At 39.2% G+C, this 18,450-nt stretch overlaps 29 non-coding genes and 69 pseudogenes across 29 annotated transcripts; all 98 read right to left on the reverse strand.

Moving 5' to 3' along the window:
* Position 1: 1 nt before the first annotated feature.
* On the reverse strand, positions 2-120 carry LOC146150500 (5S ribosomal RNA; annotated as a pseudogene).
* Positions 121-184: 64 nt separating this feature from the next.
* On the reverse strand, positions 185-303 carry LOC146150501 (5S ribosomal RNA; annotated as a pseudogene).
* Positions 304-367: 64 nt separating this feature from the next.
* On the reverse strand, positions 368-486 carry LOC146150502 (5S ribosomal RNA). Its single transcript, XR_014497615.1, has one exon. It is a non-coding gene; the product is annotated as a 5S ribosomal RNA (ribosomal RNA).
* Positions 487-551: 65 nt separating this feature from the next.
* LOC146150503 (5S ribosomal RNA) lies at positions 552-670 on the reverse strand. The gene has a single exon (XR_014495463.1). It is a non-coding gene; the product is annotated as a 5S ribosomal RNA (ribosomal RNA).
* A 64-nt stretch (positions 671-734) lies between these two features.
* On the reverse strand, positions 735-853 carry LOC146150504 (5S ribosomal RNA; annotated as a pseudogene).
* A 64-nt stretch (positions 854-917) lies between these two features.
* LOC146150505 (5S ribosomal RNA) lies at positions 918-1,036 on the reverse strand (annotated as a pseudogene).
* A 64-nt stretch (positions 1,037-1,100) lies between these two features.
* Positions 1,101-1,219, reverse strand: LOC146150506 (5S ribosomal RNA; annotated as a pseudogene).
* Positions 1,220-1,283: 64 nt separating this feature from the next.
* LOC146150507 (5S ribosomal RNA) lies at positions 1,284-1,402 on the reverse strand (annotated as a pseudogene).
* Positions 1,403-1,476: 74 nt separating this feature from the next.
* LOC146150508 (5S ribosomal RNA) lies at positions 1,477-1,595 on the reverse strand (annotated as a pseudogene).
* A 64-nt stretch (positions 1,596-1,659) lies between these two features.
* On the reverse strand, positions 1,660-1,778 carry LOC146150509 (5S ribosomal RNA; annotated as a pseudogene).
* A 64-nt stretch (positions 1,779-1,842) lies between these two features.
* LOC146150510 (5S ribosomal RNA) lies at positions 1,843-1,961 on the reverse strand (annotated as a pseudogene).
* Positions 1,962-2,227: 266 nt separating this feature from the next.
* On the reverse strand, positions 2,228-2,346 carry LOC146150511 (5S ribosomal RNA; annotated as a pseudogene).
* A 64-nt stretch (positions 2,347-2,410) lies between these two features.
* Positions 2,411-2,529, reverse strand: LOC146150512 (5S ribosomal RNA). Its single transcript, XR_014495173.1, has one exon. It is a non-coding gene; the product is annotated as a 5S ribosomal RNA (ribosomal RNA).
* A 91-nt stretch (positions 2,530-2,620) lies between these two features.
* LOC146150513 (5S ribosomal RNA) lies at positions 2,621-2,739 on the reverse strand. Its single transcript, XR_014495648.1, has one exon. It is a non-coding gene; the product is annotated as a 5S ribosomal RNA (ribosomal RNA).
* A 65-nt stretch (positions 2,740-2,804) lies between these two features.
* On the reverse strand, positions 2,805-2,923 carry LOC146150514 (5S ribosomal RNA). Its single transcript, XR_014496923.1, has one exon. It is a non-coding gene; the product is annotated as a 5S ribosomal RNA (ribosomal RNA).
* Positions 2,924-2,996: 73 nt separating this feature from the next.
* LOC146150515 (5S ribosomal RNA) lies at positions 2,997-3,115 on the reverse strand (annotated as a pseudogene).
* Positions 3,116-3,180: 65 nt separating this feature from the next.
* LOC146150516 (5S ribosomal RNA) lies at positions 3,181-3,299 on the reverse strand. Its single transcript, XR_014496959.1, has one exon. It is a non-coding gene; the product is annotated as a 5S ribosomal RNA (ribosomal RNA).
* A 64-nt stretch (positions 3,300-3,363) lies between these two features.
* Positions 3,364-3,482, reverse strand: LOC146150517 (5S ribosomal RNA; annotated as a pseudogene).
* A 76-nt stretch (positions 3,483-3,558) lies between these two features.
* On the reverse strand, positions 3,559-3,677 carry LOC146150518 (5S ribosomal RNA; annotated as a pseudogene).
* A 65-nt stretch (positions 3,678-3,742) lies between these two features.
* Positions 3,743-3,861, reverse strand: LOC146150519 (5S ribosomal RNA). The gene has a single exon (XR_014496835.1). It is a non-coding gene; the product is annotated as a 5S ribosomal RNA (ribosomal RNA).
* A 91-nt stretch (positions 3,862-3,952) lies between these two features.
* Positions 3,953-4,071, reverse strand: LOC146150520 (5S ribosomal RNA). The gene has a single exon (XR_014495476.1). It is a non-coding gene; the product is annotated as a 5S ribosomal RNA (ribosomal RNA).
* A 65-nt stretch (positions 4,072-4,136) lies between these two features.
* On the reverse strand, positions 4,137-4,255 carry LOC146150521 (5S ribosomal RNA; annotated as a pseudogene).
* A 73-nt stretch (positions 4,256-4,328) lies between these two features.
* On the reverse strand, positions 4,329-4,447 carry LOC146150522 (5S ribosomal RNA; annotated as a pseudogene).
* Positions 4,448-4,511: 64 nt separating this feature from the next.
* LOC146150523 (5S ribosomal RNA) lies at positions 4,512-4,630 on the reverse strand. The gene has a single exon (XR_014496947.1). It is a non-coding gene; the product is annotated as a 5S ribosomal RNA (ribosomal RNA).
* A 64-nt stretch (positions 4,631-4,694) lies between these two features.
* LOC146150524 (5S ribosomal RNA) lies at positions 4,695-4,813 on the reverse strand (annotated as a pseudogene).
* Positions 4,814-4,877: 64 nt separating this feature from the next.
* LOC146150525 (5S ribosomal RNA) lies at positions 4,878-4,996 on the reverse strand (annotated as a pseudogene).
* A 64-nt stretch (positions 4,997-5,060) lies between these two features.
* Positions 5,061-5,179, reverse strand: LOC146150526 (5S ribosomal RNA). Its single transcript, XR_014497412.1, has one exon. It is a non-coding gene; the product is annotated as a 5S ribosomal RNA (ribosomal RNA).
* Positions 5,180-5,243: 64 nt separating this feature from the next.
* On the reverse strand, positions 5,244-5,362 carry LOC146150527 (5S ribosomal RNA). Its single transcript, XR_014497616.1, has one exon. It is a non-coding gene; the product is annotated as a 5S ribosomal RNA (ribosomal RNA).
* A 65-nt stretch (positions 5,363-5,427) lies between these two features.
* LOC146150528 (5S ribosomal RNA) lies at positions 5,428-5,546 on the reverse strand. The gene has a single exon (XR_014495464.1). It is a non-coding gene; the product is annotated as a 5S ribosomal RNA (ribosomal RNA).
* Positions 5,547-5,610: 64 nt separating this feature from the next.
* Positions 5,611-5,729, reverse strand: LOC146150529 (5S ribosomal RNA; annotated as a pseudogene).
* A 64-nt stretch (positions 5,730-5,793) lies between these two features.
* On the reverse strand, positions 5,794-5,912 carry LOC146150530 (5S ribosomal RNA; annotated as a pseudogene).
* Positions 5,913-5,976: 64 nt separating this feature from the next.
* On the reverse strand, positions 5,977-6,095 carry LOC146150531 (5S ribosomal RNA; annotated as a pseudogene).
* Positions 6,096-6,169: 74 nt separating this feature from the next.
* Positions 6,170-6,288, reverse strand: LOC146150532 (5S ribosomal RNA; annotated as a pseudogene).
* Positions 6,289-6,352: 64 nt separating this feature from the next.
* On the reverse strand, positions 6,353-6,471 carry LOC146150533 (5S ribosomal RNA). Its single transcript, XR_014497233.1, has one exon. It is a non-coding gene; the product is annotated as a 5S ribosomal RNA (ribosomal RNA).
* Positions 6,472-6,535: 64 nt separating this feature from the next.
* LOC146150534 (5S ribosomal RNA) lies at positions 6,536-6,654 on the reverse strand (annotated as a pseudogene).
* Positions 6,655-6,718: 64 nt separating this feature from the next.
* On the reverse strand, positions 6,719-6,837 carry LOC146150535 (5S ribosomal RNA; annotated as a pseudogene).
* Positions 6,838-6,902: 65 nt separating this feature from the next.
* On the reverse strand, positions 6,903-7,021 carry LOC146150536 (5S ribosomal RNA; annotated as a pseudogene).
* Positions 7,022-7,095: 74 nt separating this feature from the next.
* LOC146150537 (5S ribosomal RNA) lies at positions 7,096-7,214 on the reverse strand (annotated as a pseudogene).
* A 73-nt stretch (positions 7,215-7,287) lies between these two features.
* LOC146150538 (5S ribosomal RNA) lies at positions 7,288-7,406 on the reverse strand (annotated as a pseudogene).
* A 65-nt stretch (positions 7,407-7,471) lies between these two features.
* LOC146150539 (5S ribosomal RNA) lies at positions 7,472-7,590 on the reverse strand (annotated as a pseudogene).
* Positions 7,591-7,663: 73 nt separating this feature from the next.
* Positions 7,664-7,782, reverse strand: LOC146150540 (5S ribosomal RNA; annotated as a pseudogene).
* Positions 7,783-7,846: 64 nt separating this feature from the next.
* LOC146150541 (5S ribosomal RNA) lies at positions 7,847-7,965 on the reverse strand (annotated as a pseudogene).
* Positions 7,966-8,039: 74 nt separating this feature from the next.
* Positions 8,040-8,158, reverse strand: LOC146150542 (5S ribosomal RNA; annotated as a pseudogene).
* A 178-nt stretch (positions 8,159-8,336) lies between these two features.
* Positions 8,337-8,455, reverse strand: LOC146150543 (5S ribosomal RNA; annotated as a pseudogene).
* A 64-nt stretch (positions 8,456-8,519) lies between these two features.
* LOC146150544 (5S ribosomal RNA) lies at positions 8,520-8,628 on the reverse strand (annotated as a pseudogene).
* A 64-nt stretch (positions 8,629-8,692) lies between these two features.
* Positions 8,693-8,811, reverse strand: LOC146150545 (5S ribosomal RNA; annotated as a pseudogene).
* A 65-nt stretch (positions 8,812-8,876) lies between these two features.
* Positions 8,877-8,995, reverse strand: LOC146150546 (5S ribosomal RNA; annotated as a pseudogene).
* Positions 8,996-9,059: 64 nt separating this feature from the next.
* Positions 9,060-9,178, reverse strand: LOC146150547 (5S ribosomal RNA). Its single transcript, XR_014496970.1, has one exon. It is a non-coding gene; the product is annotated as a 5S ribosomal RNA (ribosomal RNA).
* A 74-nt stretch (positions 9,179-9,252) lies between these two features.
* LOC146150548 (5S ribosomal RNA) lies at positions 9,253-9,371 on the reverse strand (annotated as a pseudogene).
* A 64-nt stretch (positions 9,372-9,435) lies between these two features.
* LOC146150549 (5S ribosomal RNA) lies at positions 9,436-9,554 on the reverse strand (annotated as a pseudogene).
* Positions 9,555-9,619: 65 nt separating this feature from the next.
* Positions 9,620-9,738, reverse strand: LOC146150550 (5S ribosomal RNA; annotated as a pseudogene).
* Positions 9,739-9,812: 74 nt separating this feature from the next.
* LOC146150551 (5S ribosomal RNA) lies at positions 9,813-9,931 on the reverse strand (annotated as a pseudogene).
* Positions 9,932-9,996: 65 nt separating this feature from the next.
* On the reverse strand, positions 9,997-10,115 carry LOC146150552 (5S ribosomal RNA). Its single transcript, XR_014495860.1, has one exon. It is a non-coding gene; the product is annotated as a 5S ribosomal RNA (ribosomal RNA).
* A 74-nt stretch (positions 10,116-10,189) lies between these two features.
* Positions 10,190-10,308, reverse strand: LOC146150553 (5S ribosomal RNA; annotated as a pseudogene).
* A 74-nt stretch (positions 10,309-10,382) lies between these two features.
* LOC146150554 (5S ribosomal RNA) lies at positions 10,383-10,501 on the reverse strand (annotated as a pseudogene).
* Positions 10,502-10,564: 63 nt separating this feature from the next.
* On the reverse strand, positions 10,565-10,683 carry LOC146150555 (5S ribosomal RNA; annotated as a pseudogene).
* Positions 10,684-10,756: 73 nt separating this feature from the next.
* LOC146150556 (5S ribosomal RNA) lies at positions 10,757-10,875 on the reverse strand (annotated as a pseudogene).
* Positions 10,876-10,940: 65 nt separating this feature from the next.
* Positions 10,941-11,049, reverse strand: LOC146150557 (5S ribosomal RNA; annotated as a pseudogene).
* Positions 11,050-11,123: 74 nt separating this feature from the next.
* On the reverse strand, positions 11,124-11,242 carry LOC146150558 (5S ribosomal RNA; annotated as a pseudogene).
* Positions 11,243-11,307: 65 nt separating this feature from the next.
* Positions 11,308-11,416, reverse strand: LOC146150559 (5S ribosomal RNA; annotated as a pseudogene).
* Positions 11,417-11,490: 74 nt separating this feature from the next.
* Positions 11,491-11,609, reverse strand: LOC146150560 (5S ribosomal RNA; annotated as a pseudogene).
* A 63-nt stretch (positions 11,610-11,672) lies between these two features.
* LOC146150561 (5S ribosomal RNA) lies at positions 11,673-11,791 on the reverse strand (annotated as a pseudogene).
* Positions 11,792-11,865: 74 nt separating this feature from the next.
* LOC146150562 (5S ribosomal RNA) lies at positions 11,866-11,984 on the reverse strand (annotated as a pseudogene).
* Positions 11,985-12,047: 63 nt separating this feature from the next.
* Positions 12,048-12,156, reverse strand: LOC146150563 (5S ribosomal RNA; annotated as a pseudogene).
* A 74-nt stretch (positions 12,157-12,230) lies between these two features.
* LOC146150564 (5S ribosomal RNA) lies at positions 12,231-12,349 on the reverse strand (annotated as a pseudogene).
* A 64-nt stretch (positions 12,350-12,413) lies between these two features.
* On the reverse strand, positions 12,414-12,532 carry LOC146150565 (5S ribosomal RNA). Its single transcript, XR_014496982.1, has one exon. It is a non-coding gene; the product is annotated as a 5S ribosomal RNA (ribosomal RNA).
* Positions 12,533-12,596: 64 nt separating this feature from the next.
* LOC146150566 (5S ribosomal RNA) lies at positions 12,597-12,705 on the reverse strand (annotated as a pseudogene).
* Positions 12,706-12,769: 64 nt separating this feature from the next.
* Positions 12,770-12,888, reverse strand: LOC146150567 (5S ribosomal RNA). Its single transcript, XR_014498335.1, has one exon. It is a non-coding gene; the product is annotated as a 5S ribosomal RNA (ribosomal RNA).
* A 65-nt stretch (positions 12,889-12,953) lies between these two features.
* Positions 12,954-13,072, reverse strand: LOC146150568 (5S ribosomal RNA; annotated as a pseudogene).
* A 65-nt stretch (positions 13,073-13,137) lies between these two features.
* LOC146150569 (5S ribosomal RNA) lies at positions 13,138-13,256 on the reverse strand (annotated as a pseudogene).
* Positions 13,257-13,319: 63 nt separating this feature from the next.
* Positions 13,320-13,438, reverse strand: LOC146150570 (5S ribosomal RNA). Its single transcript, XR_014496993.1, has one exon. It is a non-coding gene; the product is annotated as a 5S ribosomal RNA (ribosomal RNA).
* Positions 13,439-13,512: 74 nt separating this feature from the next.
* LOC146150571 (5S ribosomal RNA) lies at positions 13,513-13,631 on the reverse strand (annotated as a pseudogene).
* A 64-nt stretch (positions 13,632-13,695) lies between these two features.
* On the reverse strand, positions 13,696-13,814 carry LOC146150572 (5S ribosomal RNA; annotated as a pseudogene).
* A 65-nt stretch (positions 13,815-13,879) lies between these two features.
* Positions 13,880-13,998, reverse strand: LOC146150573 (5S ribosomal RNA; annotated as a pseudogene).
* A 65-nt stretch (positions 13,999-14,063) lies between these two features.
* On the reverse strand, positions 14,064-14,182 carry LOC146150574 (5S ribosomal RNA). Its single transcript, XR_014495861.1, has one exon. It is a non-coding gene; the product is annotated as a 5S ribosomal RNA (ribosomal RNA).
* Positions 14,183-14,256: 74 nt separating this feature from the next.
* On the reverse strand, positions 14,257-14,375 carry LOC146150575 (5S ribosomal RNA; annotated as a pseudogene).
* A 74-nt stretch (positions 14,376-14,449) lies between these two features.
* On the reverse strand, positions 14,450-14,568 carry LOC146150576 (5S ribosomal RNA; annotated as a pseudogene).
* Positions 14,569-14,630: 62 nt separating this feature from the next.
* LOC146150577 (5S ribosomal RNA) lies at positions 14,631-14,749 on the reverse strand (annotated as a pseudogene).
* A 73-nt stretch (positions 14,750-14,822) lies between these two features.
* On the reverse strand, positions 14,823-14,941 carry LOC146150578 (5S ribosomal RNA; annotated as a pseudogene).
* A 65-nt stretch (positions 14,942-15,006) lies between these two features.
* LOC146150579 (5S ribosomal RNA) lies at positions 15,007-15,115 on the reverse strand (annotated as a pseudogene).
* Positions 15,116-15,189: 74 nt separating this feature from the next.
* On the reverse strand, positions 15,190-15,308 carry LOC146150580 (5S ribosomal RNA; annotated as a pseudogene).
* Positions 15,309-15,372: 64 nt separating this feature from the next.
* LOC146150581 (5S ribosomal RNA) lies at positions 15,373-15,491 on the reverse strand (annotated as a pseudogene).
* A 64-nt stretch (positions 15,492-15,555) lies between these two features.
* On the reverse strand, positions 15,556-15,674 carry LOC146150582 (5S ribosomal RNA). Its single transcript, XR_014498029.1, has one exon. It is a non-coding gene; the product is annotated as a 5S ribosomal RNA (ribosomal RNA).
* A 65-nt stretch (positions 15,675-15,739) lies between these two features.
* On the reverse strand, positions 15,740-15,858 carry LOC146150583 (5S ribosomal RNA; annotated as a pseudogene).
* Positions 15,859-15,924: 66 nt separating this feature from the next.
* On the reverse strand, positions 15,925-16,043 carry LOC146150584 (5S ribosomal RNA). The gene has a single exon (XR_014496206.1). It is a non-coding gene; the product is annotated as a 5S ribosomal RNA (ribosomal RNA).
* A 65-nt stretch (positions 16,044-16,108) lies between these two features.
* On the reverse strand, positions 16,109-16,227 carry LOC146150585 (5S ribosomal RNA). The gene has a single exon (XR_014496977.1). It is a non-coding gene; the product is annotated as a 5S ribosomal RNA (ribosomal RNA).
* Positions 16,228-16,291: 64 nt separating this feature from the next.
* On the reverse strand, positions 16,292-16,410 carry LOC146150586 (5S ribosomal RNA). Its single transcript, XR_014497958.1, has one exon. It is a non-coding gene; the product is annotated as a 5S ribosomal RNA (ribosomal RNA).
* Positions 16,411-16,484: 74 nt separating this feature from the next.
* LOC146150587 (5S ribosomal RNA) lies at positions 16,485-16,603 on the reverse strand (annotated as a pseudogene).
* A 65-nt stretch (positions 16,604-16,668) lies between these two features.
* Positions 16,669-16,777, reverse strand: LOC146150588 (5S ribosomal RNA; annotated as a pseudogene).
* A 74-nt stretch (positions 16,778-16,851) lies between these two features.
* Positions 16,852-16,970, reverse strand: LOC146150589 (5S ribosomal RNA; annotated as a pseudogene).
* Positions 16,971-17,034: 64 nt separating this feature from the next.
* LOC146150590 (5S ribosomal RNA) lies at positions 17,035-17,153 on the reverse strand. The gene has a single exon (XR_014497004.1). It is a non-coding gene; the product is annotated as a 5S ribosomal RNA (ribosomal RNA).
* A 64-nt stretch (positions 17,154-17,217) lies between these two features.
* On the reverse strand, positions 17,218-17,336 carry LOC146150591 (5S ribosomal RNA). Its single transcript, XR_014497647.1, has one exon. It is a non-coding gene; the product is annotated as a 5S ribosomal RNA (ribosomal RNA).
* A 64-nt stretch (positions 17,337-17,400) lies between these two features.
* LOC146150592 (5S ribosomal RNA) lies at positions 17,401-17,519 on the reverse strand. The gene has a single exon (XR_014498390.1). It is a non-coding gene; the product is annotated as a 5S ribosomal RNA (ribosomal RNA).
* Positions 17,520-17,583: 64 nt separating this feature from the next.
* LOC146150593 (5S ribosomal RNA) lies at positions 17,584-17,702 on the reverse strand. The gene has a single exon (XR_014498391.1). It is a non-coding gene; the product is annotated as a 5S ribosomal RNA (ribosomal RNA).
* Positions 17,703-17,766: 64 nt separating this feature from the next.
* On the reverse strand, positions 17,767-17,885 carry LOC146150594 (5S ribosomal RNA; annotated as a pseudogene).
* Positions 17,886-17,949: 64 nt separating this feature from the next.
* On the reverse strand, positions 17,950-18,068 carry LOC146150595 (5S ribosomal RNA). The gene has a single exon (XR_014497058.1). It is a non-coding gene; the product is annotated as a 5S ribosomal RNA (ribosomal RNA).
* A 65-nt stretch (positions 18,069-18,133) lies between these two features.
* LOC146150596 (5S ribosomal RNA) lies at positions 18,134-18,252 on the reverse strand. Its single transcript, XR_014497015.1, has one exon. It is a non-coding gene; the product is annotated as a 5S ribosomal RNA (ribosomal RNA).
* A 64-nt stretch (positions 18,253-18,316) lies between these two features.
* Positions 18,317-18,435, reverse strand: LOC146150597 (5S ribosomal RNA; annotated as a pseudogene).
* Between the last annotated feature and the right edge of the window lie 15 nt (positions 18,436-18,450).

Genomic DNA, 18,450 nt, shown 5'->3' on the forward strand with positions numbered 1-18,450 from the left:
TTTCCTATGACAATTGGTATTCCTAGGCGGTCATCCATCCAAGTACCAACCAATCCCGACGTTGCTTAACTTCCGAGATCGGACGAGATCGGGTGCATTCAACCTGGTATGGTCGTAGTCAGTATTGGTCAACATTTATGGTCTAATCTATTTAAAATTGTAAAAACTTAAATAAATCATATTGTGCCTACGACAATTGGTATTCCTAGGCGGTCACCCATCCAAGTACTAACCAATCCCGACGTTGCTTAACTTCCGAGATCGGACGAGATCTGGTGCATTCAAACTGGTATGGTCGTAGACAGTATTGGTCAACATTTATGGTCTAATCTATTTAAAAATGTAAAAACCTAAATAAATCATATTGTGCCTACGACAATTGGTGTTCCTAGGCGGTCACCCATCCAAGTACTAACCAATCCCGGCGTTGCTTAACTTCCGAGTTCGGACGAGATCGGGTGCATTCAATCTGGTATGGTCGTAGCCAGTATTGGTCAACATTTTTTGGTCTAATCTATTTAAAAATGTAAAAACTTGAATAAATCATATTTTGCCTACGACAATTGGTATTCCTAGGCGGTCACCCATCCAAGTACTAACCAATCCCAACGTTGCTTAACTTCCGAGATCGGACGAGATCGGGTGCTTTCAACCTGGTATGGTCGTAGTCAGTATTGCACAACATTTTTTGGTCTAATCTATAAAAAATGTAAAAACTTAAATAAATCATATTTTGCCTTCGACAATTGGTATTCCTAGGCGGTCACCCGTCCAAGTACTCACCAATCCCGACGTTGCTTAACTTCCGAGATCGGACGAGATTGGGTGCATTCAACCTGGAATGGTCGTAGACAGTATTGGTCAATATTTTTTGGTCTAAAATCTTTGAAAATGTTAAAATTTAAAAAATCACATTTTTCCTATGACAATTGGTATTCCTAGGCGGTCACCCATCCAAGTACCAACCAATCCCGACGTTGCTTAACTTCCGATATCGGACGAGATCGGGTGCATTCAACCTGGGATGGTCGTAGTCAGTATTGGTCAACATTTATGGTCTAATCTATTTAAAAATGTAAAAACTTAAATAAATCACATTTTTCCTATGACAATTGGTATTCCTAGGCGGTCACCCATCCAAGTACCAACCAATCCCGACGTTGCTTAACTTCCGAGATCGGACGAGATCGGGTGCATTCAACCTGGTATGGTCGTAGTCAGTATTGGTCAACATTTATGGTCTAATCTATTTAAAAATGTAAAAACTTAAATAAATCATATTTTGCCTACGACAATTGGTATTCCTAGGCGGTCACCCATCCAAGTACCAACCAATCCCGACGTTGCTTATCTTCCAAGATCGGACGAGATCAGGTGCATTCAACCTGGTATGGTCGTAGACAGTATTGGTCAACATTTTTTGGTCTAAAATCTTTAAAAATGTTAACATTTAAATATATATTAAAAATCATATTTTGCCTATGACAATTGGTATTCCTAGGCGGTCACCCATCCAAGTACCAACCAATCCCGACGTTGCTTAACTTCCGAGATCGGACGAGATCGGGTGCATTCAACCTGGTATGGTCGCAGACAGTATTGGTCAACATTTTTTGGTCTAATCTATAAAAAATGTAAAAACTTAAATAAATCATATTTTGCATACGACAATTGGTATTCCTAGGCGGTCACCCATCCAAGTACTCACCTATCCCGACGTTGCTTAACTTACGTGATGGGACGAGATCGGGTGCATTCAACCTGGAATGGTCGTAGACAGTATTGGTCAACATTTTTTGGTCTAAAATCTTTGAAAATATTAAAATTTAAAAAATCACATTTTTCCTATGACAATTGGTATTCCTAGGCGGTCACCCATCCAAGTACTAACCAATCCCGACGTTGCTTAACTTCCGAGATCGGACGAGATCGGGTGCATTCAACCTGGTATGGTCGTAGACAGTATTGGTCAACATTTTTTGGTCCAAAATCTTTGAAAATGTTGAAATTTAAATAAATTTTAAAAATCATATTTTTCCTATGACAATTGGTATTCCTAGGCGGTCACCCATCCAAGTGAAACCAATCCCGACGTTGCTTATTTTCCAAGATCGGACGAGATCAGGTGCATTCAACCTGGTATGGTCGTAGACAGCATTGGTCAACATTTTTTCGTCTAAAATCTTTAAAAATGTTAACATTTAAATATATATTAAAAATCATATTTTGCCTATGACAATTGGTATTCCTAGGCGGTCACCCATCCAAGTGCTAACCAATCCCGACGTTGCTTAACGTCCGAGATCGGACGAGATCGGGTGCATTCAACCTGGTATGGTCGTAGAAAGTTTTGGTCAACATTTATGGTCTAATCTATTTAAAACTGTAAAAACTTAAATAAATCGTATTGTGCCTACGACAATTGGTATTCCTAGGCGGTCACCCATCCAAGTACTAACCAATCCCGACGTTGCTTAACTTCCGAGATCGGACGAGATCGGGTGCTTTCAACCTGGTATGGTCGTAGACAGTATTGGTCAACATTTTTTGGTCTAAAATCTTTAAAAATGATAACATTTAAATATATTTAAAAAAATAAAAACTTAAATAAATCATATTTTGCCTACGACAATTGGTATTCCTAGGCGGTCACCCATCCAAGTACTAACCAATCCCGACGTTGCTTAACTTCCGAGAACGGACGAGATCGGGTGCATTCAACATGGTATGGTCGTAGGCAGAATGGCTCAAGATTTTTTGGTCTAATCTATTTAAAAATGTAAAAACTTAAATAAATCATATATTGCCTACGACAATTGGTATTCCTAGGCGGTCACCCATCCAAGTACTAACCAATCCCGACGTTGCTTAACTTCCGAGATCGGACGAGATCGGTTGCATTCAACCTGGTATGGTCGTAGACAGTATTGATCAACATTTTTTGGTCTAAAATCTTTAAAAATGTTAACATTAAATATATTTTAAAAATCATATTTTGCCTATGACAATTGGTATTCCTAGGCGGTCACCCATCCAAGTACCAACCAATCCCGACGTTGCTTAACTTCCGAGATCGGACGAGAACGGGTGCATTCAACCTGGTATGGTCGTAGTCAGTATTGCTCAATATTTTTTGGTCTAATCTATAAAAAAATGTAAAAAATTAAATAAATCATATTTTGCCTACGACAATTGGTATTCCTAGGCGGTCACCCATCCAAGTACTAACCAATCCCGACGTTGCTTAACTTCCGAGATCGGACGAGATCGGGTGCATTCAACCTGGTATGGTCGTAGACAGTATTGGTCAACATTTATGGTCTAATCTACTTAAAAATGTAAAAACTTGAATAAATCATATTTAGCCTACGACAATTGGTATTCCTAGGCGGTCACCCATCCAAGTACTAACCAATCCCGACGTTGCTTAACTTCCGAGATCGTACGAAATCGTGTGCATTCAACCTGGTATGGTCGTAGACAGTATTGATCAACATTTTTTGGTCTAAAATCTTTAAAAATGTTAACATTTAAATATATTTTCTGAAAATCATATTTTGCCTATGGCAATTGGTATTCCTAGGCGGTCGCCCATCCAAGTACCAACCAATCCCGACGTTGCTTAACTTCCGAGATCGGACGAGATCGGGTGCATTCAACCTGGTATGGTCGTAGCCAGTATTGGTCAACATTTTTTGGTCTAATCTATTTAAAAATATAAAAACTTGAATAAATCATATTTTGCCTACGACAATTGGTATTCCTAGGCGGTCACCCATCCAAGTACTAACCAATCCCGACGTTGCTTAACTTCCGAGATCGGACGAGATCGGGTGCTTTCAACCTGGTATGGTCGTAAAAAGTATTGATCAACATTTTTTGGTCTAACATCTTTAAAAATGTTAACATTTAAATATATTTTAACAAATAAAAACTTAAATAAATCATATTTTGCCTACGACAATTGGTATTCCTAGGCGGTCACCCATCCAAGTACTAACCAATCCCGACGTTGCTTAACTTCCGAGATCGGACGAGATCGGGTGCATTCAACATGGTATGGTCGTAGGCTGTATTGCTCAACATTTTTTGGTCTAATCTATTTAAAAATGTAAAAACTTAAATAAATCATATATTGCCTACGACAAATGGTATTCCTAGGCGGTCACCCATCCAAGTACTAACCAATCACGACGTTGCTTAACTTCCGAGATCGGACGAGATCGGTTACATTCAACCTGGTATGGTCGTAGACAGTATTGATGAACATTTTTTGGTCTAAAATCTTTAAAAATGTTAACATTAAATATATTTTAAAAATCATATTTTGCCTATGACAATTGGTATTCCTAGGCGGTCACCCATCCAAGTCCCAACCAATCCCGACGTTGCTTAACTTCCGAGATCGGACGAGATCGGGTGCATTCAACCTGGTATGGTAGTAGTCAGTATTGGTCAACATTTACTGTCTAATCTATTTAAAAATGTAAAAACTTAAATAAATCATATTGTGCCTACGACAATTGGTATTCCTAGGCGGTCACCCATCCAAGTACTAACCAATCCCGACGTTGCTTAACTTCCGAGATCGGACGAGATCGGGTGCATTTAACCTGGTATGGTCGTAGACAGTTTTGGTCAACATTTATGGTCTAATCTATTTAAAAATGTAAAAACTTAAATACATCATATTGTGCCTAAGACAATTGGTATTCCTAGGCGGTCACCCATCCAAGAACTCACCAAACCCGACGTTGCTTAACTTCCGAGATCGGACGAGATCGGGTGCATTCAACCTGGTATGGTCGTAGACAGTATTGGTCAACATTTTTTTGGTCTAAAATCTTTGAAAATGTTAAAATTTAAAAATCATATTTTTCCTATGACAATTGGTATTCCTAGGCGGTCATCCATCCAAGTACCAACCAATCCCGACGTTGCTTAACTTCCGAGATCGGACGAGATCGGGTGCATTCAACCTGGTATGGTCGTAGTCAGTATTGGTCAACATTTATGGTCTAATCTATTTAAAATTGTAAAAACTTAAATAAATCATATTGTGCCTACGACAATTGGTATTCCTAGGCGGTCACCCATCCAAGTACTAACCAATCCCGACGTTGCTTAACTTCAGAGATCGGACGAGATCTGGTGCATTCAAACTGGTATGGTCGTAGACAGTATTGGTCAACATTTATGGTCTAATCTATTTAAAAATGTAAAAACCTAAATAAATCATATTGTGCCTACGACAATTGGTGTTCCTAGGCGGTCACCCATCCAAGTACTAACCAATCCCGGCGTTGCTTAACTTCCGAGTTCGGACGAGATCGGGTGCATTCAATCTGGTATGGTCGTAGCCAGTATTGGTCAACATTTTTTGGTCTAATCTATTTAAAAATGTAAAAACTTGAATAAATCATATTTTGCCTACGACAATTGGTATTCCTAGGCGGTCACCCATCCAAGTACTAACCAATCCCAACGTTGCTTAACTTCCGAGATCGGACGAGATCGGGTGCTTTCAACCTGGTATGGTCGTAGTCAGTATTGCACAACATTTTTTGGTCTAATCTATAAAAAATGTAAAAACTTAAATAAATCATATTTTGCCTACGACAATTGGTATTCCTAGGCGGTCACCCGTCCAAGTACTCACCAATCCCGACGTTGCTTAACTTCCGAGATCGGACGAGATTGGGTGCATTCAACCTGGAATGGTCGTAGACAGTATTGGTCAATATTTTTTGGTCTAAAATCTTTGAAAATGTTAAAATTTAAAAAATCACATTTTTCCTATGACAATTGGTATTCCTAGGCGGTCACCCATCCAAGTACCAACCAATCCCGACGTTGCTTAACTTCCGAGATCGGACGAGATCGGGTGCATTCAACCTGGGATGGTCGTAGTCAGTATTGGTCAACATTTATGGTCTAATCTATTTAAAAATGTAAAAACTTAAATAAATCATATTTTGCCTACTACAATTGGTATTCCTAGGCGGTCACCCATCCAAGTACTCACCAATCCCGACGTTGCTTAACTTCCGAGATCGGACGAGATCGGGTGCATTCAACCTGGTATGGTCGTAGACAGTATTGGTCAACATTTTTTGGTCTAAAATCTTTAAAAATGTTAACATTTAAATATATATTAAAAATCATATTTTACCTATGACAATTGGTATTCCTAGGCGGTCACCCATCCAAGTACCAACCAATCCCGACGTTGCTTAACTTCCGAGATCGGACGAGATCGGGTGCATTCAACCTGGTATGGACGTAGTCAGTATTGCACAACATTTTTTGGTCTAATCTATAATAAATGTAAAAACTTAAATAAATCATATTTTGCCTACGACAATTGGTATTCCTAGGCGGTCACCCATCCAAGTACTCACCAATCCCGACGTTGCTTAACTTCCGAGATCGGACGAGATCGGGTGCATTCAACCTGGAATGGTCGTAGACAGTATTGGACAACATTTTTTGGTCTAAAATCTTTGAAAATGTTAAAATTTAAAAAGTCACATTTTTCCTATGACAATTGGTATTCCTAGGCGGTCCCCCATCCAAGAACCAACCAATCCCGACGTTGCTTAACTTCCGAGATCGGACGAGATCGGGTGCATTCAACCTGGTATGGTCGTAGTCAGTATTGGTCAACATTTATGGTCTAATCTATTTAAAAATGTAAAAACTTAAATAAATCATATTGTGCCTACGACAATTGGTATTCCTAGGCGGTCACCCGTCCAAGAACTAACCAATCCCGACGTTGCTTAACTTCCGAGATCGGACGAGATCGGGTGCATTCAACCTGGTATGGTCGTAGTCAGTATTGCTCACCATTTTTTGGTCTAATCTATAAAAAAATGTAAAAACTTAAATAAATCATATTTTGCCTACGACAATTGGTATTCCTAGGCGGTCACCCATCCAAGTACTCACCAATCCGTACGTTGCTGAACTTCCGAGATCGGACGAGATCGGGTGCATTCAACCTGGTATGGTCGTAGACAGTATTGGTCAACATTTTTTGGACTAAAATCTTTGAAAATGTTGAAATTTAAATAAATTTTAAAAATCATATTTTTCCTATGACAATTGGTATTCCAAGGCGGTCACCCATCCAAGTACCAACCAATACCGACGTTGCTTATCTTCCAAGATCGGACGAGATCAGGTGCATTCAACCTGGTATGGTCGTAGACAGTATTAGTCAACATTTTTTGGTCTAAAATCTTTAAAAATGTCAACATTTAAATATATTTTAAAATCATATTTTGCCTATGACAATTGGAATTCGTAGGCGGTCAACCATCCAAGTGCTAACCAATCCCGACGTTGCTTAACTTCCGAGATCGGACGAGATCGGGTGCATTCAACCTGGTATGGTCGTAGTCAGTATTGCTCAACATTTTTTGGTCTAATCTATAAAAAAATGTAAAAAATTAAATAAATCATATTTTACCTACGACAATTGGTATTCCTAGGCGGTCACCCATCAAAGTACTCACCAATCCCGACGTTGCTTAACTTCCGAGATCGGACGAGATCGGGTGCATTCAACCTGGAATGGTCTTAGACAGTATTGGTCAACATTTTTTGGTCTAAAATCTTTGAAAATGTTAAAATTTAAATATATTTTAAAATCATATTTTGCCTATGACAATTGGAATTCGTAGGCGGTCAACCATCCAAGTACTAACCAATCCGGACGTTGCTTAACTTCCGAGATCGGACGAGATCGGGTGCATTCAACCTGGTATGGTCGTAGACAGTATTGGTCAACATTTATGGTCTAATCTATTTAAAAATGTAAAAACTTAATTAAATCATATTTTGCCTACTACAATTGGTATTCCTAGGCGGTCACCCATCCAAGTACTCACCAATCCCGACGTTGCTTAACTTCCGAGATCGGACGAGATCGGGTGCATTCAACCTGGTATGGTCGTAGACAGTATTGGTCAACATTTTTTGGTCTAAAATCTTTGAAAATGTTGAAATTTAAATAAATTTTAAAAATCATATTTTTCCTATGACAATTGGTATTCCTAGGCGGTCACCCATCCAAGTACCAACCAATCCCGACGTTGCTTATCTTCCAAGATCGGACGAGATCAGGTGCATTCAACCTGGTATGGTCGTAGACAGTATTGGTCAACATTTTTTGGTCCACCCATCCTAGTACCAACCAATCCCGACGTTGCTTAACTTCCGAGAACGGACGAGATCGGGTGCATTCAACATGGTATGGTCGTTGCCAGTATTGCTCAACATATTTTGGTCTAATCAATTTAAAAATGTAAAAACTTAAATAAATCATATATTGCCTACGACACTTGGTATTCCTAGGCGGTCACCCATCCAAGTACTCACCAATCCCGACGTTGCTTAACTTCCGAGATCGGACGAGATCGGTTGCATTCAACCTGGTATGGTCTTAGACAGTATTGATCAACATTTATGGTCTAATCTATTTAAAAATGTAAAAACTTAAATAAATCATATTGTGCCTACGACAATTGGTATTCCTAGGCGGTCACCCATCCAAGTACTAACCAATCCCGACGTTGCTTAACTTCCGAGATCGGGTGTATTCAACCTGGTATGGTCGTAAGCAGTATTTCTCAACATTTTATGTCTAATCTAATTAAAAAAGTAAAAACTTAAATAAATCATATTGTGCCTACGACAATTGGTATTTCTAGGCGGTCACCCATCCAGGTACTCACCAATCCCGACGTTGCTTAACTTCCGAGATCGGACGAGATCGGGTGCATTCAACCTGGTATGGTCGTAGTCAGTATTGCTCACCATTTTTTGGTCTAATCTATAAAAAAATGTAAAAACTTAAATAAATCATATTGTGCCTACGACAATTGGTATTCCTAGGCGGTCACCCATCAAAGTACGAACCAATCCCGAAGTTGCTTAACATCCGAGATCGGGCGAGATCGGATGCATTCAACCTGGTATGGTCGTAAGCAGTATTTCTCAACATTTTATGTCTAATCTAATTAAAAAAGTAAAAACTTAAATAAATCATATTTTGCCTACGACAATTGGTATTCCTAGGCGGTCACCCATCCAAGTACTAACCAATCCCGACGTTGCTTAACTTCCGAGATCGGACGAGATCGGGTGCATTCAACCTGGTATGGTCGTAGACAGTATTGGTCAACATTTTTTGGTATGAATTCTTTAAAAATGTAAACGATTAAATATATTTTAAAAATCATATTTTGCCTATGACAGTTGGAATTCCTAGGCGGTCACCCATCCAAGTACTAACCAATCCCGACGTTGCTTAACTTCCGAGATCGGACGACTTCGGGTGCATTCAACCTGGTATGGTCGTATGCAGTATTGCTCAACATTTTTTGGTCTAATCGATTAAAAATGTAAAAACTCAATTAAATCATATTTTGCCTACGAGAACTGGTATTCCTAGGCGGTCACCCATCCAAGAACCAACCAATCCCGACGTTGCTTAGCTTCCGAGATCGGACGAGATCGGGTGCATTCAACCTGGCATGGTCGTAGCCAGTATTGGTCAACATTTTTTGGTCTAATCTATTTAAAAATGTAAAAACTTGAATAAATCATATTTTGCCTACGACAATTGGTATTCCTAGGCGGTCACCTATCCAAGTACCAACCAATCCCGACGTTGCTTAACTTCCGAGATAGGACGAGATCGGGTGCATTCAACCTGGTATGGTCGTAGACAGTATTGGTCAACATTTATTGGTCTAAAATCTTTAAAAATGTTAACAATTAAAAATATTTTAAAAATCATATTTTGCCTATGACAATTGGAATTCCTAGGCGGTCACCCATCCAAGTACCAACCAATCCCGACGTTGCTTAACTTCCGAGATCGGACGAGATCCGGTGCATTCAACCTGGTATGGTCGTATTCAGTATTGCTCACCATTTTTTGGTCTAATCTATAAAAAAATGTAAAAACTGAAATAAATCATATTTTGCCTACGACAATTGGTATTCCTAGGCGGTCACCCATCCAAGTACTCACCAATCCCGACGTTGCTTAACTTCCGAGATCGGACGAGATCGGGTGCATTCAACCTGGTATGGTCGTAGACAGTATTGGTCAACATTTTTTGGTCTAAAATCTTTGAAAATGTTGAAATTTAAATAAATTTTAAAAATCATATTTTTCCTATGACAATTGGTATTCCTAGGCGGTCACCCATCCAAGTACTAACCAATCCCGACGTTGCTTATCTTCCAAGATCGGACGAGATCAGGTGCATTCAACCTGGTATGGTCGTAGACAGTATTGGTCAACATTTTTTGGTCTAAAATCTTTAAAAATGTTAACATTTAAATATATATTAAAAATCATATTTTGCCTATGACAATTGGTATTCCTAGGCGGTCACCCATCCAAGTACCAACCAATCCCGACGTTGCTTAACTTCCGAGATCGGACGAGATCGGGTGCATTCAACCTGGTATGGTCGTAGTCAGTATTGCACAACATTTTTTGTCTAATCTATAAAAAATGTAAAAACTTAAATAAATCATATTTTGCCTACGACAATTGGTATTCCTAGGCGGTCACCCATCCAAGTACTCACCAATCCCGACGTTGCTTAACTTCCAAGATCGGACGAGATCGGTTGCATTCAACCTGGAATGGTCGTAGACAGTATTGGTCAACTTTTTTGGTCTAAAATCTTTGAAAATGTTAACATTTAAATATATTTTAAAAATCATATTTTGCCTATGACAATTGGAATTCCTAGGCGGTCACCCATCCTAGTACCAACCAATCCCGACGTTGCTTAACTTCCGAGATCGGACGAGACCGGGTGCAATCAACCTGGTATGGTCGTAGTCAGTATTGCTCACCATTTTTTGGTCTAATCTATAAAAAAATGTAAAAACTTAAATAAATCATATTTAGCCTACGACAATTGGTATTCCTAGGTGGTCACCCATCCAAGTACTCACCAATCCCGACGTTGCTTAACTTCCGAGATCGGGTGCATTCAACCTGGTATGGTCGTAGACAGTATTGGTCAACATTTTTTGGTCTAAAATCTTTGAAAATATAAAAATTTAAATAAATTTTAAAAATCATATTTTACCTATTACAATTGGTATTCCTAGGCGGTCACCCATCCAAGTACCAACCAATCCCGACGTTGCTTAACTTCCGAGATCGGACGAGACCGGGTGCAATCAACCTGGTATGGTCGTAGTCAGTATTGCTCACCATTTTTTGGTCTAATCTATAAAAAAATGTAAAAACTTAAATAAATCATATTTAGCCTACGACAATTGGTATTCCTAGGTGGTCACCCATCCAAGTACTCACCAATCCCGACGTTGCTTAACTTCCGAGATCGGGTGCATTCAACCTGGTATGGTCGTAGACAGTATTGGTCAACATTTTTTGGTCTAAAATCTTTGAAAATATAAAAATTTAAATAAATTTTAAAAATCATATTTTACCTATTACAATTGGTATTCCTAGGCGGTCACCCATCCAAGTACCAACCAATCCCGACGTTGCTTAACTTCCGAGATCGGACGAGATCGGGAGCATTCAACCTGGTATGGTCGTAGTCAGTATTGGTCAACATTTATGGTCTAATCTATTTAAAAAAGTAAAAACTTTAAAAATCATATTTTTCCTATGACAATTGGTATTCCTAGGCGGTCACCCATCCAAGTACTAACCAATCCCGACGTTGCTTATCTTCCAAGATCGGACGAGATCAGGTGCATTCAACCTGGTATGGTCGTAGACAGTATTGGTCAACATTTTTTGGTCTAAAATCTTTAAAAATGTTAACATTTAAATATATATTAAAAATCATATTTTGCCTATGACAATTGGTATTCCTAGGCGGTCACCCATCCAAGTACCAACCAATCCCGACGTTGCTTAACTTCCGAGATCGGACGAGATCGGGTGCATTCAACCTGGTATGGTCGTAGTCAGTATTGCACAACATTTTTTGTCTAATCTATAAAAAATGTAAAAACTTAAATAAATCATATTTAGCCTACGACAATTGGTATTCCTAGGTGGTCACCCATCCAAGTACTCACCAATCCCGACGTTGCTTAACTTCCGAGATCGGGTGCATTCAACCTGGTATGGTCGTAGACAGTATTGGTCAACATTTTTTGGTCTAAAATCTTTGAAAATATAAAAATTTAAATAAATTTTAAAAATCATATTTTACCTATTACAATTGGTATTCCTAGGCGGTCACCCATCCAAGTACCAACCAATCCCGACGTTGCTTAACTTCCGAGATCGGACGAGATCGGGAGCATTCAACCTGGTATGGTCGTAGTCAGTATTGGTCAACATTTATGGTCTAATCTATTTAAAAAAGTAAAAACTTTAATAAATCATATTTTGCCTACGACAATTGGTATTCCTAGGCGGTCACCCATCCAAGTACTAACCAATCCCGACGTTGCTTAACTTCCGAGATCGGACGAGATCGGGTGCATTCAACCTGGTATGGTCGTAGACAGTATTGGTCAACATTTATGGTCTAATCTATTTAAAAATGTAAAAACTTAAATAAATCATATTGTGCCTACGACAATTGGTATTCCTAGGCGGTCACCCATCCAAGTACTAACCAATCCCGACGTTGCTTAACTTCCGAGATCGGGTGTATTCAACCTGGTATGGTCGTAAGCAGTATTTCTCAACATTTTATGTCTAATCTAATTAAAAAAGTAAAAACTTAAATAAATCATATTGTGCCTACGACAATTGGTATTCCTAGGCGGTCACCCATCCTGGTACTCACCAATCCCGACGTTGCTTAACTTCCGAGATCGGACGAGATCGGGTGAATTCAACCTGATATGGTCGTAGACAGTATTGGTCAACATTTTTTGGTCTAAAATCTTTAAAAATGTAAAAACTTAAATAAATCATATTGTGCCTACGACAATTGGAATTCCTAGGCGGTCACCCATCCTAGTTCCAACCAATCCCGACGTTGCTTAACTTCCGAGATCGGACGAGATCGGGTGCATTCAACCTGGTATGGTCGTAGTCAGTATTGCTCACCATTTTTTGGTCTAATCTATAAAAAAATGTAAAAACTTAAATAAATCATATTGTGCCTACGACAATTGGTATTCCTAGGCGGTCACCCATCAAAGTACGAACCAATCCCGAAGTTGCTTAACATCCGAGATCGGGCGAGATCGGATGCATTCAACCTGGTATGGTCGTAAGCAGTATTTCTCAACATTTTATGTCTAATCTAATTAAAAAATAAAAACTTAAATAAATCATATTTTGCCTACGACAATTGGTATTCCTAGGCGGTCACCCATCCAAGTACTAACCAATCCCGACGTTGCTTAACTTCCGAGATCGGACGAGATCGGGTGCATTCAACCTGGTATGGTCGTAGACAGTATTGGTCAACATTTTTTGGTATGAATTCTTTAAAAATGTAAACGATTAAATATATTTTAAAAATCATATTTTGCCTATGACAGTTGGAATTCCTAGGCGGTCACCCATCCAAGTACTAACCAATCCCGACGTTGCTTAACTTCCGAGATCGGACGACTTCGGGTGCATTCAACCTGGTATGGTCGTATGCAGTATTACTCAACATTTTTTGGTCTAATCGATTAAAAATATAAAAACTCAATTAAATCATATTTTGCCTACGAGAATTGGTATTGCTAGGCGGTCACCCATCCAAGAACCAACCAATCCCGACGTTGCTTAGCTTCCGAGATCGGACGAGATCGGGTGCATTCAACCTGGCATGGTCGTAGCCAGTATTGGTCAACATTTTTTGGTCTAATCTATTTAAAAATGTAAAAACTTGAATAAATCATATTTTGCCTACGACAATTGGTATTCCTAGGCGGTCACCTATCCAAGTACCAACCAATCCCGACGTTGCTTAACTTCCGAGATAGGACGAGATCGGGTGCATTCAACCTCGTATGGTCGTATTCAGTATTGCTCACCATTTTTTGGTCTAATCTATAAAAAAATGTAAAAACTGAAATAAATCATATTTTGCCTACGACAATTGGTATTCCTAGGCGGTCACCCATCCAAGTACTCACCAATCCCGACGTTGCTTAACTTCCGAGATCGGACGAGATCGGGTGCATTCAACCTGGTATGGTCGTAGACAGTATTGGTCAACATTTTTTGGTCTAAAATCTTTGAAAATGTTGAAATTTAAATAAATTTTAAAAATCATATTTTTCCTATGACAATTGGTATTCCTAGGCGGTCACCCATTCAAGTACCAACCAATCCCGACGTTGCTTATCTTCCAAGATCGGACGAGATCAGGTGCATTCAACCTGGTATGGTCGTAGACAGTATTGGTCAACATTTTTTGGTCTAAAATCTTTAAAAATGTTAACATTTAAATATATATTAAAAATCATATTTTGCCTATGACAATTGGTATTCCTAGGCGGTCACCCATCCAAGTACCAACCAATCCCGACGTTGCTTAACTTCCGAGATCGGACGAGATCGGGTGCATTCAACCTGGTATGGTCGTAGTCAGTATTGCACAACATTTTTTGTCTAATCTATAAAAATGTAAAAACTTAAATAAATCATATTTTGCCTACGACAATTGGTATTCCTAGGCGGTCACCCATCCAAGTACTCACCAATCCCGACGTTGCTTAACTTCCAAGATCGGACGAGATCGGGTGCATTCAACCTGGAATGGTCGTAGACAGTGTTGGTCAACTTTTTTGGTCTAAAATCTTTGAAAATGTTAACATTTAAATATATTTTAAAAATCATATTTTGCCTATGACAATTGGAATTCCTAGGCGGTCACCCATCCTAGTACCAACCAATCCCGACGTTGCTTAACTTCCGAGATCGGACGAGATCGGGTGCATTCAACCTGGTATGGTCGTAGTCAGTATTGCTCACCATTTTTTGGTCTAATCTATAAAAAAATGTAAAAACTTAAATAAATCATATTTAGCCTACGACAATTGGTATTCCTAGGTGGTCACCCATCCAAGTACTCACCAATCCCGACGTTGCTTAACTTCCGAGATCGGGTGCATTCAACCTGGTATGGTCGTAGACAGTATTGGTCAACATTTTTTGGTCTAAAATCTTTGAAAATATAAAAATTTAAATAAATTTTAAAAATCATATTTTACCTATTACAATTGGTATTCCTAGGCGGTCACCCATCCAAGTACCAACCAATCCCGACGTTGCTTAACTTCCGAGATCGGACGAGATCGGGTGCATTCAACCTGGTATGGTCGTAGTCAGTATTGGTCAACATTTATGGTCTAATCTATTTAAAAATGTAAAAACTTAAATAAATCATATTGTGCCTACGACAATTGGTATTCCTAGGCGGTCACCCATCCAAGTACTAACCAATCCCGACGTTGCTTAACTTCTGAGATCGGACGAGATCGGGTGCATTCAAACTGGTATGGTCGTAGACAGTATTGGTCAACATTTATGGTCTAATCTATTCAAAAATGTGAAAACTTAAATAAATCATATTGTGCCTACGACAATTGGTATTCCTAGGCGGTCACCCATCCAAGTACTAACCAATCCCGACGTTGCTTAACTTCCGAGATCGGACGAGATCGGGTGCATTCAATCTGGTATGGTCGTAGCCAGTATTGGTCAACATTTTTTAGTCTAATCTATTTAAAAATGTAAAAACTTGAATAAATCATATTTTGCCTACGACAATTGGTATTCCTAGGCGGTCACCCATCCAAGTACTAACCAATCCCGACGTTGCTTAACTTCCGATTTCGGACGAGATCGGGTGCATTCAACCTGGTATGGTCGTACCCAGTATTGGTCAACATTTTTTTTGTCTAATCTATTTAAAAATGTAAAAACTTAAATAAATCATATTTTGCCTACGACAATTGGTATTCCTAGGCGGTCACCCATCCAAGTACTAACCAATCCCGACGTTGCTTAACTTCCGAGATCGGACGAGATCGGGTGCATTCAACCTGGTATGGTCGTAGCCAGTATTGGTCAACATTTTTTGGTCTAATCTATTTAAAAATGTAAAAACTTAAATAAATCATATTGTGTCTACGACAATTGGTATTCCTAGGCGGTCACCCATCCAAGTACTAACCAATCCCGACGTTGCTTAACGTCCGAGATCGGACGAGATCGGGTGCATTCAACCTGGTATGGTCGTAGAAAGTTTTGGTCAACATTTATGGTCTAATCTATTTAAAACTGTAAAAACTTAAATAAATCATATTGTGCCTACGACAATTGGTATTCCTAGGCGGTCACCCATCCAAGTACTAACCAATCCCGACGTTGCTTAACTTCCAAGATCGGACGAGATCGGGTGCATTCAACCTGGAATGGTCGTAGACAGTATTGGTCAACATTTTTTGGTCTAAAATCTTTGAAAATGTTAACATTTAAATATATTTTAAAAATCATATTTTGCCTATGACAATTGGAATTCCTAGGCGGTCACCCATCCTAGCACCAACCAATCCCGACGTTGCTTAACTTCCGAGATCGGACGAGATCGGGTGCATTCAACCTGGTATGGTCGTAGTCAGTATTGCTCACCATTTTTTGGTCTAATCTATAAAAAAATGTAAAAACTTAAATAAATCATATTTAGCCTACGACAATTGGTATTCCTAGGTGGTCACCCATCCAAGTACTCACCAATCCCGACGTTGCTTAACTTCCGAGATCGGGTGCATTCAACCAGGTATGGTCGTAGACAGTATTGGTCAACATTTTTTGGTCTAAAATCTTTGAAAATATAAAAATTTAAATAAATTTAAAAAATCATATTTTTCCTATTACAATTGGTATTCCTAGGCGGTCACCCATCCAAGTACCAACCAATCCCGACGTTGCTTAACTTCCGAGATCGGACGAGAACGGGTGCATTCAACCTGGTATGGTCGTAGTCAGTATTGGTCAACATTTATGGTCTAATCTATTTGAAAATGTAAAAACTTAAATAAATCATATTTTGCCTACGACAATTGGTATTCCTAGGCGGTCACCCATCCAAGTACTAACCAATCCCGACGTTGCTTAACTTCCGAGATCGGACGAGATCGGGTGCATTCAACCTGGTATGGTCGTAGACAGTATTGGTCAACATTTATGGTCTAATCTATTTAAAAATGTAAAAACTTAAATAAATCATATTTTGCCTACTACAATTGGTATTCCTAGGCGGTCACCCATCCAAGTACTAACCAATCCCGACGTTGCTTAACTTCCGAGATCGGACGAGATCGGGTGCATTCAACCTGGTATGGTCGTAGACAGTATTGGTCAACATTTATGGTCTAATCTATTTAAAAATGTAAAAACTTAAATAAATCATATTGTGCCTACGACAAATGGTATTCCTAGGCGGTCACCCATCCAAGTACTAACTAATCCCGACGTTGCTTAACTTCCGAGATCGGACGAGATCGGGTGCATTCAACCTGGTATGGTCGTAGACAGTATTGGTCAACATTTATGGTCTAATCTATTTAAAAATGTAAAAATTTAAATAAATCATATTGTGCCTACGACAAATGGTATTCCTAGGCGGTCACCCATCCAAGTACTAACTAATCCCGACGTTGCTTAACTTCCGAGATCGGACGAGATCGGGTGCATTCAACCTGGTATGGTCGTAGACAGTATTGGTCAACATTTATGGTCTAATCTATTTGAAAATGTAAAAACTTAAATAAATCATATTGTGCCTAAGACAATTGGTATTCCTAGGCGGTCACCCATCCAAGTACTAACCAATCCCGACGTTGCTTAACTTCCGAGATCGGACGAGATCGGGTGCATTCAACCTGGTATGGTCGCAGACAGTATTGGTCAACATTTATGGTGTAATCTATTTAAAAATGTAAAAACTTAAATAAATCATATTGTGCCTACGACAATTGGTATTCCTAGGCGGTCACCCATCCAAGTACTAACTAATCCCGACGTTGCTTAACTTCCGAGATCGGACGAGATCGGGTGCATTCAACCTGGTATGGTCGTAGACAGTATTGGTCAACATTTATGGTCTAATCTATTTAAAAATGTAAAAACTCAAAATAAATCATATTTTGCCTACGACAATTGGTATTCCTAGGCGGTCACCCATCCAAGTACTAACCAATCCCGACGTTGCTTAACTTCCGAGATCGGACGAGATCGGGTGCATTCAACCTGGTATGGTCGTAGACAGTATTGGTCAACATTTATGGTCTAATCTATTTGAAAATGTAAAAACTTAAATAAATCATATTGTGCCTAAGACAATTGGTATTCCTAGGCGGTCACCCATCCAAGTACTAACCAATCCCGACGTTGCTTAACGTCCGAGATCGGACGAGATCGGGTGCATTCAACCTGGTATGGTCGTAGAAAGTTTTGGTCAACAT

This window comes from Ascidiella aspersa, chromosome 4 (assembly GCF_963924565.1).
Source record: "Ascidiella aspersa chromosome 4, kaAscAspe10.2, whole genome shotgun sequence".
Classification (NCBI taxonomy): domain Eukaryota; kingdom Metazoa; phylum Chordata; class Ascidiacea; order Phlebobranchia; family Ascidiidae; genus Ascidiella; species Ascidiella aspersa.